Source organism: Oncorhynchus clarkii, chromosome 16 (assembly GCF_045791955.1).
Source record: "Oncorhynchus clarkii lewisi isolate Uvic-CL-2024 chromosome 16, UVic_Ocla_1.0, whole genome shotgun sequence".
NCBI classification, from domain to species: domain Eukaryota; kingdom Metazoa; phylum Chordata; class Actinopteri; order Salmoniformes; family Salmonidae; genus Oncorhynchus; species Oncorhynchus clarkii.
In genome coordinates, this window is record NC_092162.1 from 16,039,878 (window position 1) to 16,049,613 (window position 9,736).

Genomic DNA, 9,736 nt, shown 5'->3' on the forward strand with positions numbered 1-9,736 from the left:
GTGTGAGCTCCGTACAGACAGGGAGAGAGAGGGGAGGGGATTTTGGGGGGGGTGATTAGTAATTGGATGGCTAAAGCCATTTAAATGTGTTTGCTTCTCTCCGATCGCTAGACAGGCTCGTGTTTTATGTCCCTGTCCATTGTCATATGATCATTGTCTGAGGGGCTGGTGAGTTCGTCATGTCCAAGGCTGAATATGCTTTTTAAGGTTTTGGAGATGTGTCTACCATTTAGGTTTGAGTCATCTCTTCTTCCTTATGCAAGAGCCATTTATGCCACATTTGAAAAATCGGGCAAACTACAACCCTTCAACCACAGTGCGGGTTAAGCCTGCGTCTCCTGGTGTTTAATACACAAACCAGGGGTCCTCTCGAAAACCGGTAAAAGGAGATAATTGTTCCCAGGACGAGTAAACTTTTCGTCAGCGGCCCCTTCCGGTACAAAATCCTGCCGTTTGTCAGCCGTTTAGGCAGACAGGAATTGTGACAGGGAGCGTTTGAGCCGTTGTCCCTCTGAAAGACGCACCTTAAACGGGATAGGTAAACAACTCCGACAGTGGGATCGCGATGGGAGGGCAGACGTTTTATCTCCCAGAGAGTCTCCGCTGTGAGGGACGCCCACCCGCAGACCAGCGAGCCGAAGTCCACAATGACGCCGTTTGACAATAGGGATGAGTCTGCCTCTGTATCGACTGTCCACACAAAAATACATTACACACGCATCCCTCTCTACTGTCACACGTGCTGGAGCAACCTTTCATTCTATGATAGTAGAGAGAGGGCTACAGTATGTTCCCCCTTTTTGTACCAGTCCAAGTAGAATGGCTTTCTTCTTTTTCCCTCCCCGCTCTTCTCTTTTTTTAAATCATCCAACACTGTTGTTTATTTTAATGGTGTTTACACGCACAAAGACATGACAATGGCCCTATTCTCTGAGGTAGGTCACAGAGCTACAGCCGTGTGTAGAGCGCCTACCCTTGTGCTTGTGGGCGAAAAGATGGAATAGTGCAATGGCGAGTGCAGTTGGTTTGCGTGTCGTGTGTGCATGTTTCGGTCGGTGTTCAAAATGTCCATCAATAGTGTAAGTCTAGTATCTTAATGATCAGGTCCGAGCAGCTGAACTCAACATTGTGTTGCTTTTCATACTTTTTGGGGGGGTGTTTAGTTTCTCTCTCTTCCCCCCTCCCCCAAGACATTTTTGTGCTTTCTGTAGATGTGAAGAACATTTGTGTTGTCATTAAAGCAGTATTGCATTTCAACAACAAAGATGCCCTGTCGTACTTTCCTGTCGTCTTCCCTCCTCCGCCCCTCTCGTTCTGTCGTTCATTCGGCACTGAAAAACAACCTGACACTTCAGGAAGAAGGAAAGGCGGAGCCTGCAACTTTCCGTTTTACCCACGGCTGAACCGCAGTCAAATCCAATGTCTGCACCTTCTATTACGTGCACCTCAACTTGCACAGTGAAGCACCGACACAGGTGAACTACTCATACAATATGAACACTGAACACAAAGACCAGGTCAGACACGGACTGAAGCAGACTAAACTAATCTCCCCCTCTTTCTTTCTCCCTCATCTCTCTCATCTCTCTCCCTGTAGAGTACTGACATATCCTTTGAGCTAAAAATTAACTCTTTACCACTACAAAGGAATAGAGTTGTAACCGGCACTGCCATTTGCATGATAATGGAGACTTCATATAATTGACCCAGTAGACCGTATTAGGCTTCTTAAATGTTTGCATACTTTTTAACCTCTCGTTTCATTATGCAATGCTTATCATTTCATTAGGGCTCCAATAGCTATTAGAATATATGAACGTATAGTATGCTGCAGTAAATGGTAAGATGCTTTTGCAACATTTAAATGCAGTAATTTATGGTACATGGATTTGAATGTATGTCTACAAATTGAAATCAGAGGTCAGTAGGGACATTTTTTTATGTCTGTTCTCTTTTCAGAGACAAAAAGCGTTTTTCTGGTCAACCCTCAGACAGTGTAATGTAGAGCTGGATTGACAGAGACCGACAGAGGTAAAGAGAGAAGGAGATCTGGAAGGATGTATGGATCAGACAAGGCTGCAAGAAGCCTGGAAGGCAGGCCCTGACTGTTGTGCTAGTTCCAAGCTGCACAGTCATTTACTTTGCATGTGGTGTCTTACCAGACAATATTCTACATTTCCAACTGGGAGGCATCAGTGTAGAAATCACAGTCTTCAAAAGACGGCCTGCCATTCATGTTCCCCGTAGCCGGAGATCTGAGCAAACGGTGATAACCCACGACATCTTTCTGGAAAACGGGGAGTCGATCAGCTTTGATGGAGCACATCCTCGATGACAGGCTACTGAAGAGCTCTCTAATGAACTGGGGAGGGGCAAGGGGGGGGGGGGGGTGCATCGCTTAGCATGGCAGCATGGAGGGGGGTGGGGGGATTAGGGATGGAGAAGGGGGGTACAATTGTGTCAGTGAGGAATTTCATATGCATAACTGTCTAAACATAAACAAAAGCTCATAGATATACAATAATGGATGGAGGTGAGGATGATGGGATGGAAGGATGGCAGAAAGATATTGGAGATGAGGATGGGGGAAAGGTATTGGAGATGAGGAAGATGGGATGGAAGGACGACAGAACGGTATTGGAGATGAAGATGGGATGGAAGGATGACAAAAGTATTGGAGATGAGGAAGATGGGATGGAAGGATGACAGAACGGTACTGGAGATGAGGATGGGGGAAAGGTATTGGAGATGAGGATGGGGGAAAGGTATTGGAGATGATGAAGATGGGATGGAAAGATGACAGAAGGTCTCCATGATACCTCTGCCTTAGATGGGGGGGGTAGTGATTAAACATTCATGAAGGTGTGTCCAATCACAGTGCTCGTCTGACTGTCTTTCTACACAGTGCAGGAAGTAAAATTGGATTGTAGTGAGGGGAAACCCTGCAGGTTGGCATGAGGGGTCAATTGAATGGGGAGTTCAAAGGTTGCAGAATTTATATGATGTCCTCTTATATCCCCAACCACCTTTTCCTCACTCGTACTGTAGGATACATCTAACACAGTAAGGAATGCCTGCATGCTTTTATGTGGATATCATGCTTGTATATCAGTGCTGTAATATGCAGGAAGAATATATTTGCTTTCAAAATGTGGGCTTTGCTCAGTTTTTAAACTCACACAGACATGATTCAAAACACTTTCACTGAACACATGGACCCATACATTGTCAGTCTCTCTCACACACACACGCTATTATAAAACACACAGACACCTTTATTGAGTTGTATAGTGGCGGCAACAAAATGCACAACTTTTGTTCATCTCAAGGATTCTTCTGACTGCCCAGATGAACAGAGAGCCAATATTGTTTTTTCTCCTTATCATGCAGTGACTGGGATTACCCATTTGCTCATTCATTTTTAAAGACAACTAGTGAGATTCTTCCCCCTTTTTTCTGTGTTCTTGTCTCTATCATTCCTTTTTTCTAAAGAGTGATTGTACCCTCCCCTTCTGTGGCAGAATCCCTCCTTGACCCTGAGACTTGTAATTCTGCCATAGATCACAGCTTTGGAATATTAGGCCTTACAGCGGTTAAATAAAATATGTTCAAATCGTCCAATCCCAGAGGCCACGGCAGAAATTCTAATCAGAGAAAAAAGAAAGGGAAAGGATTATGGGTAAAGGGAAGCATCAGAATCCTACTGGCCATGTCTGAGGAACAGGAAGAGAAAGATAGAGAAGACCCAACCTTAATCATCATAATCACACTCATCAACAACACTGTGAAAGGTTCTGCATGACAGCAGGAGGAGGTGGGTTAAATATATTTTTTTAATAATTTAAGAGGGAATTTCCACGGATATTGAGAGTAGTATGCCAAACAGGACAACCCTTCTGGGCACTGGACGCCTTCACTTGACCATTGTAGGTTGGAGTCAGAATTGATTAATTATGCCATATTTCAACATGGAAGTTACTAACATGGATGCCAGGACATACTGTAACTTAAAGACGCAAAGATATTTGGGGAAGTATTACTGCAATTGCTAGGTCTCCAGAGTTGTCTAGAAATTGTCTAGAAACAAATAAAGTTTGTCACAAAAAATAAGCTTTGGTATTTAAGATTATTGCACAGGTGCAAAGGCTGAGGCCATACAACCAACATGTAGTACTGTGGTTGAAGCTGTACTGTATGGACTGTCCATAGAGGGTGATTGATCGGAACTCAATCCCTCAGTGTGTTCAGAAGACCACGAGACGCTCAATTACACTCTGGGATTCAAACGCTGAATTCACAGACTGAGACCCTCTGAGAAATACCAGTGACCTTCAGCCAACCGCCAAACTCCAAACAACAACGTCAACTAGAGGTTTGACATCGATGGCCAAACACTTCACGAAGTCGAATGCAGGTTCTCGTTACCAAAAGGACACAAGATATAGAATTTTACCAAATTACCAAATGATGTAAATATTTAGTTGTTTTTTTTGTGTTGTTTCTTAGGAGATTCATCTATCCATGCCATATGTGTATTAGATGCTCATGAGCCATTACTGCACATTAGAATAGGAATAATTGTGTACATAGCAGCTTATGAATCATTAATCCCTGTGGTTTCCATCTGGGGGTTTCTGTCGGAGGGGCAAGGGAGGGGAGTCAGAGGGGGAGGGGGGCTTGGGCCCCCACGGACAAGCCAGTGCGATGAAAGAGGAAGAGAAATATGGATAGAGAGAGAAAGAAACATGGATACAGGCTATAGTGATGTGCTACATTGTGGAACGGGCAACTTATCCTCAATAGCACTCACATCTGAACATAATGTGCAGTATAAAGGGATATATATTTTTCATGAATGTGTATGGACTGTTTTCTTTTACACTTGGAATGGAGAACCATTAGCCCTGTTTATACCTGGTTCTCAGATGCGTTCTTTGTCCTGATCTTATCCACATTCTGATTGTGTCCACATTTTAAGACAGGACTGGTGTAGACTATTAAAATATGTATTGTGATCAGATCTTCCTGCCCATCTCTAGAGGTAGTCAGGCATGCATTGTGCAAGTGTAGACGGATCTGGCCAGTGAAACCATTTAAATAATCATTATCCCACCCTCTAAAATCATTGACAACTGGCACAATTGAATAATGCCATCAAAGTTAATATGACATATTATTTAGAAGGAATATTTATTAAATAACTTGCATACAGAGAGGGACCAGGAAATATTGTCACAATGCGGACAGAGGGGATGGATAAAATATACATTTTAACACCATGTGTAGAATGTGGACAAGAGCAGGACACAGGATGCATGTTAGTTCCAGGTGTAAATGAGGCCATTGAACTATCAACATGTGCTGAGGTACTTGTGGTTGAAGGCCAAGCTGGAAAATGATCTTACAGCTCTTTGCAACTAGGATAATGGCAGTGAGTATAACACCGGAGCAAAATGTTATCACTCACTACCATTATACTAGTTGCAAAGAGCCATAAGATCATTTTCTCCTTGGGGTTGGGCAGTATGCAACAATAGGTGCTGAGGGAAAGAAAAAGCATTTGGTTATACAAACTAGTAATGTTACCATTGTACCCTGACCATGAATGCAACATGTTAATTCTAAATGAATTCCCTCTTGAACAAAAACGATGTCAATTGAAATGCTTGGGGATGCTTAGAGCCTTCAGTGTTTGTGATTCAACAATCGTGCTCTAGCCTTGAGTCCTCATTCATTGTATGTTGGTTATTCTGAGTAAATAGCCTCGTTGGTCTGAGTGTCCATCAGCTCTCATTGTTTAGACTGATGGATGACTAGTATTTCACTATCTATCTCTATTTTATAGACAGCTTTTACACTCGCTGAACAAATGGTGACATACAAAAGGGGTACGTAAATCAAAACCACCATTGAGGAATACATAAATAAGACACTAGCTAATATGTCAATGAAAATAAAGCACAGATGAGGTGCAGGAGAAAACTAGGCTATGGCACTTTTCTTTTTAACTTAACTTTTTTGAAATCTTCACATGTGCTGAGGTACTTCTTATGGTTGAAGGCCAAGCGAGAAAATTATGTTATAGCTCTATGCAACTACTATAATGGCAGTGATACAATTTTGCTCTGGTGAGAAGAATTCAGAAGGTTCACTAACAGCGAGAAATAACTCTTCTTGGGCAGTATGCAACAATAGGTCATGATGATAGGCAAGCATGCTATGCAGCGCTAGTTTAGCTAGCCCGGTCGCGAAAATCCACGTAAGACCGGATCAGGTCATCAACAGGTCTGGGAAGAGAGGCAAGCGGTGCTTGACCGAGGCCACCCCCTCCCTTCGTGCTTGACCGAGGCCACCCCCCCCCCCTTTGTGTAGTCACCAGCGACACGGTTTGCCGGCCCTCGTCTTCGTCTTCGGCCTAACAAGACCCGTGCCAATATATCCTCTAAACACCGGCTTCTCGGGCATTATCACTTAAATAGGTTATGAAGAAAAGAAAATAAATTTGGTTTAACAAACTAGTACTGTTACTGATGTACTCTCACTATCAGTACAATTGTTCCCTTCTAAATGAATTCCCTCTTAAACAGGGCTAACAAAAACGATGTGAATGGAAATCCCTGGGGATGCTGAAAGTCTACAGTGTTTATGGTTCAACGATCCTGCTCCAGCCTTGAGCCCTCATTCACTTTTTGTATCATGTCTTCCCCTCCCGAGCCAGACCACTCTCAGACAGTCCTAGCAAAGTTCTTGCTTGAGAAATGAGTCCATGCTAAGAAGATATTTTAGTTCATCGCGGTAAAGTACTTAAATGTCACCCAGAAATGATTTGATATTGAGATAAAAATGGCTGCATTGGACCTTTAAACAATGTTAAAAATATATATATATCCTGGAAGGTATAAAGGTATCACTAACATGTAATAACATGTATAAAGAACCTAGTGAAGTTGTTCAACTGAAACATATTTTCAATTGTTTTATTTTTTATTTATTTTTTTACAATTGAAACTTGTTCCTACTATGAATAATCGCTGCAATAGTCACATCAACAGCATGACGTCACATGACCTCCACACAGTAGGAGTCCTCAGTTACCAAGGTTATCTTTACCAAGAGATGGAAAGTTAATATCTGAATAATATGTTCATATTTAGAAATGAATTGGGTTACAGTATGAATATATACGGACACTGACACACATTTATACTCAGACAGATGAGGAAGAGTGTCTCCTTTAAAAAAAAAATTAAAAGACCCTGCTTTACCTGTACTGTGGCAGAAGCAGAGAATGCTGGGAAGGCGAGGTCAGCGGTTCATTCGTCAAAGAGGCTCCTCGTTGATGGATGGCACTTCGAGCACTGCCGTACCCACCGTAGCCCTAACCGCCGAAAAGGCCTTTTGTAATAAATAAATAAACAGGGCACATCAAAGGGATTTTCAAAAAGAAAAACAAAGCCAGCACACACACACGTTTGTTCGCAAACACACACACTCACACACACACATGCGAAGAGAGGAAGAGAGGGGAAAAAACTCAAAGGGCTGAAAATGTACACATAGTTTACTCTCCGATGACACCCAGCTTGAAGAAAATACCAGACCAAACAAAACAGTGTGGCGAGAATCGTGTTTGATTCCATATTCGGTTTGAGAGGCGGCTCAAAACAAGAAATTGGGCCGAAACAGTTGGTTGCTATGTTCTCTTTTTCATGAAACTTAAAGGTACTTCCAATCATCTTCATCCCCAATACTCACGTCTCATATTGATGAGGTCAGCAGAGGACAGGAAGGAGCTACAAGTCACTATTTATCCCAGTGGATAGAAACTATCACAGCACAGTAGGCTACTGTAATAGCTCCATGTTGGTTTACTAAATCAAAACCGTATTCTCAAACACAAATAAACACAATAGCAAAACAGGAAATGTGTGAACTGGGGTGGGCTAGCGGTCTAAGCTGCTAGCTGCCTCGGGAGCATATGTATAATGTACCGCTGCCAGGTTGGGTTCGATTCCGGCCTGCTGCTCTTTCAGCGCTCTCTCTCCCACCTTTCACCTCTTATCTCTCTCTATCCAATAAAAACACAACGCAGGGTTTTATTGTTATTATTATTCATGTGGGCCGTTTCCCTCTTTCTGAATAAAGATGTGTTTTCAGCGTTAGTGGTGTTGAGGAAATGGTGTGTACATTTGATGTGAGGTCACTTTTTTATCGTTGCGTACTACGGCCGTGGTTTACAATTATACCAAAATGATGGTGAAGTCGCTGTAGAAGTTGTGTGAACCTGAAGCCTCAATGGTTGGTTAAGCTTAAGTAAATATATTGCATTTGGGGTTTTGGGTGAAAAGGCAGTCTGTCAGATTGTAGGTGAATGTGTTGTTTTCATAGTTGGCTTGGGGTACCATGGAACCTGTGTGCCAGGTTGGTGCTCTTGGTTTTTATGAGCTTTGAGAAGCTCAGTTAGGGCATGCTGTATGAAATATTGAGAAAGCTGTGTGTGTGTGTGCGTGTGAGCCCATACACATATGTGTGTCAGCGTGAGGCCCCCAGCACGTTCCTAAGAGTGGTAGATTGGAAGGCCATACCTTCCATCACTGTAAGCCTATTGGTATGGATCAACATACTCTCTACAGACTTACTCTGTCTCTTCCTCTCTCTTCCCACTTTTCTCTCTCTCACTTCACCCCCTTCTCTCACCCCGCCCCCTCTCTCATACACGTACATATTGTCACTGTCTGATGAAAACCAGTTAACTCAATTTTAGCCTTTATTTATTTATTTTTATGATTTTTTTATTGAAAGAAGTAATTCCCTCAATGCACTATGTAGATGTAATCCCTCTAGGACCAATAACATGTATTCAAAATAGCTTCTGAAGTTTCACAATTGTAAGTTCGTTAACGGGAAAAATATGGTATTTTTTTCCTTTTCATGAAAAAGTTTCTGTGTTGGAGATAAGAGATTTCCATCAGACAGACGATATTTTGCTCCCATAGATCAAAATCTTGCTCTGTTCATTCCCACCCCCTTAATCTATACATTTCTTTACACTTTTACTCTTGTCTCTCCATCTCTCACATCATATGAATATCCCTCCCTGTATCTCGTCTCTCTGTCTTTCCCTTTGTCTCTCTCTTTCTTAATCAGCTGACAGTGGCCTACCTGTAGTCAGTGAGCCTGGCTCAGTTTAGTACAGTTGAAAGAGCACATCAGATTTCTCCTGCTTTCTCTGAGGCCTGATAGTAAAGGTTCTCTTAGCTGTTTGGAGCTAGTGAGGCGTCCCTCCTCCCTTTAAATGAATCTTCAGAGGAGGGAGATTGACAGAAACACAGAGAGAGCCGGCCCGTTTGACTGGCGGCCCTGTCAAAGTGCACCCAGAGGCGCTCCCCTACAACCTTTTCCACTATACAAGCATTTCGCTACATCCGCAATAACATCTTCCGCAACATGTGTATGTGACCAATAACATTTGATTTGATTTGACTCCTTTCCACTCGCCGCCTCTCTGAGTTGATTTGGTACTTATGGTACAGTAATGACCGAAACACACACACACACACACACACACACACAGTCTTACCTATGTATAGAGACCTCATTTTTTTTTAAACAATCTTTCTTTAGTTGTTCTTCATCTCTGTAAGTGTGTGAGATACAAGAGGGTGATAATACAAATACTGAGAATGTATGGCCCAGGTTCCTGAATGATGCAGCATAGTGGTGATAATGACTGGGA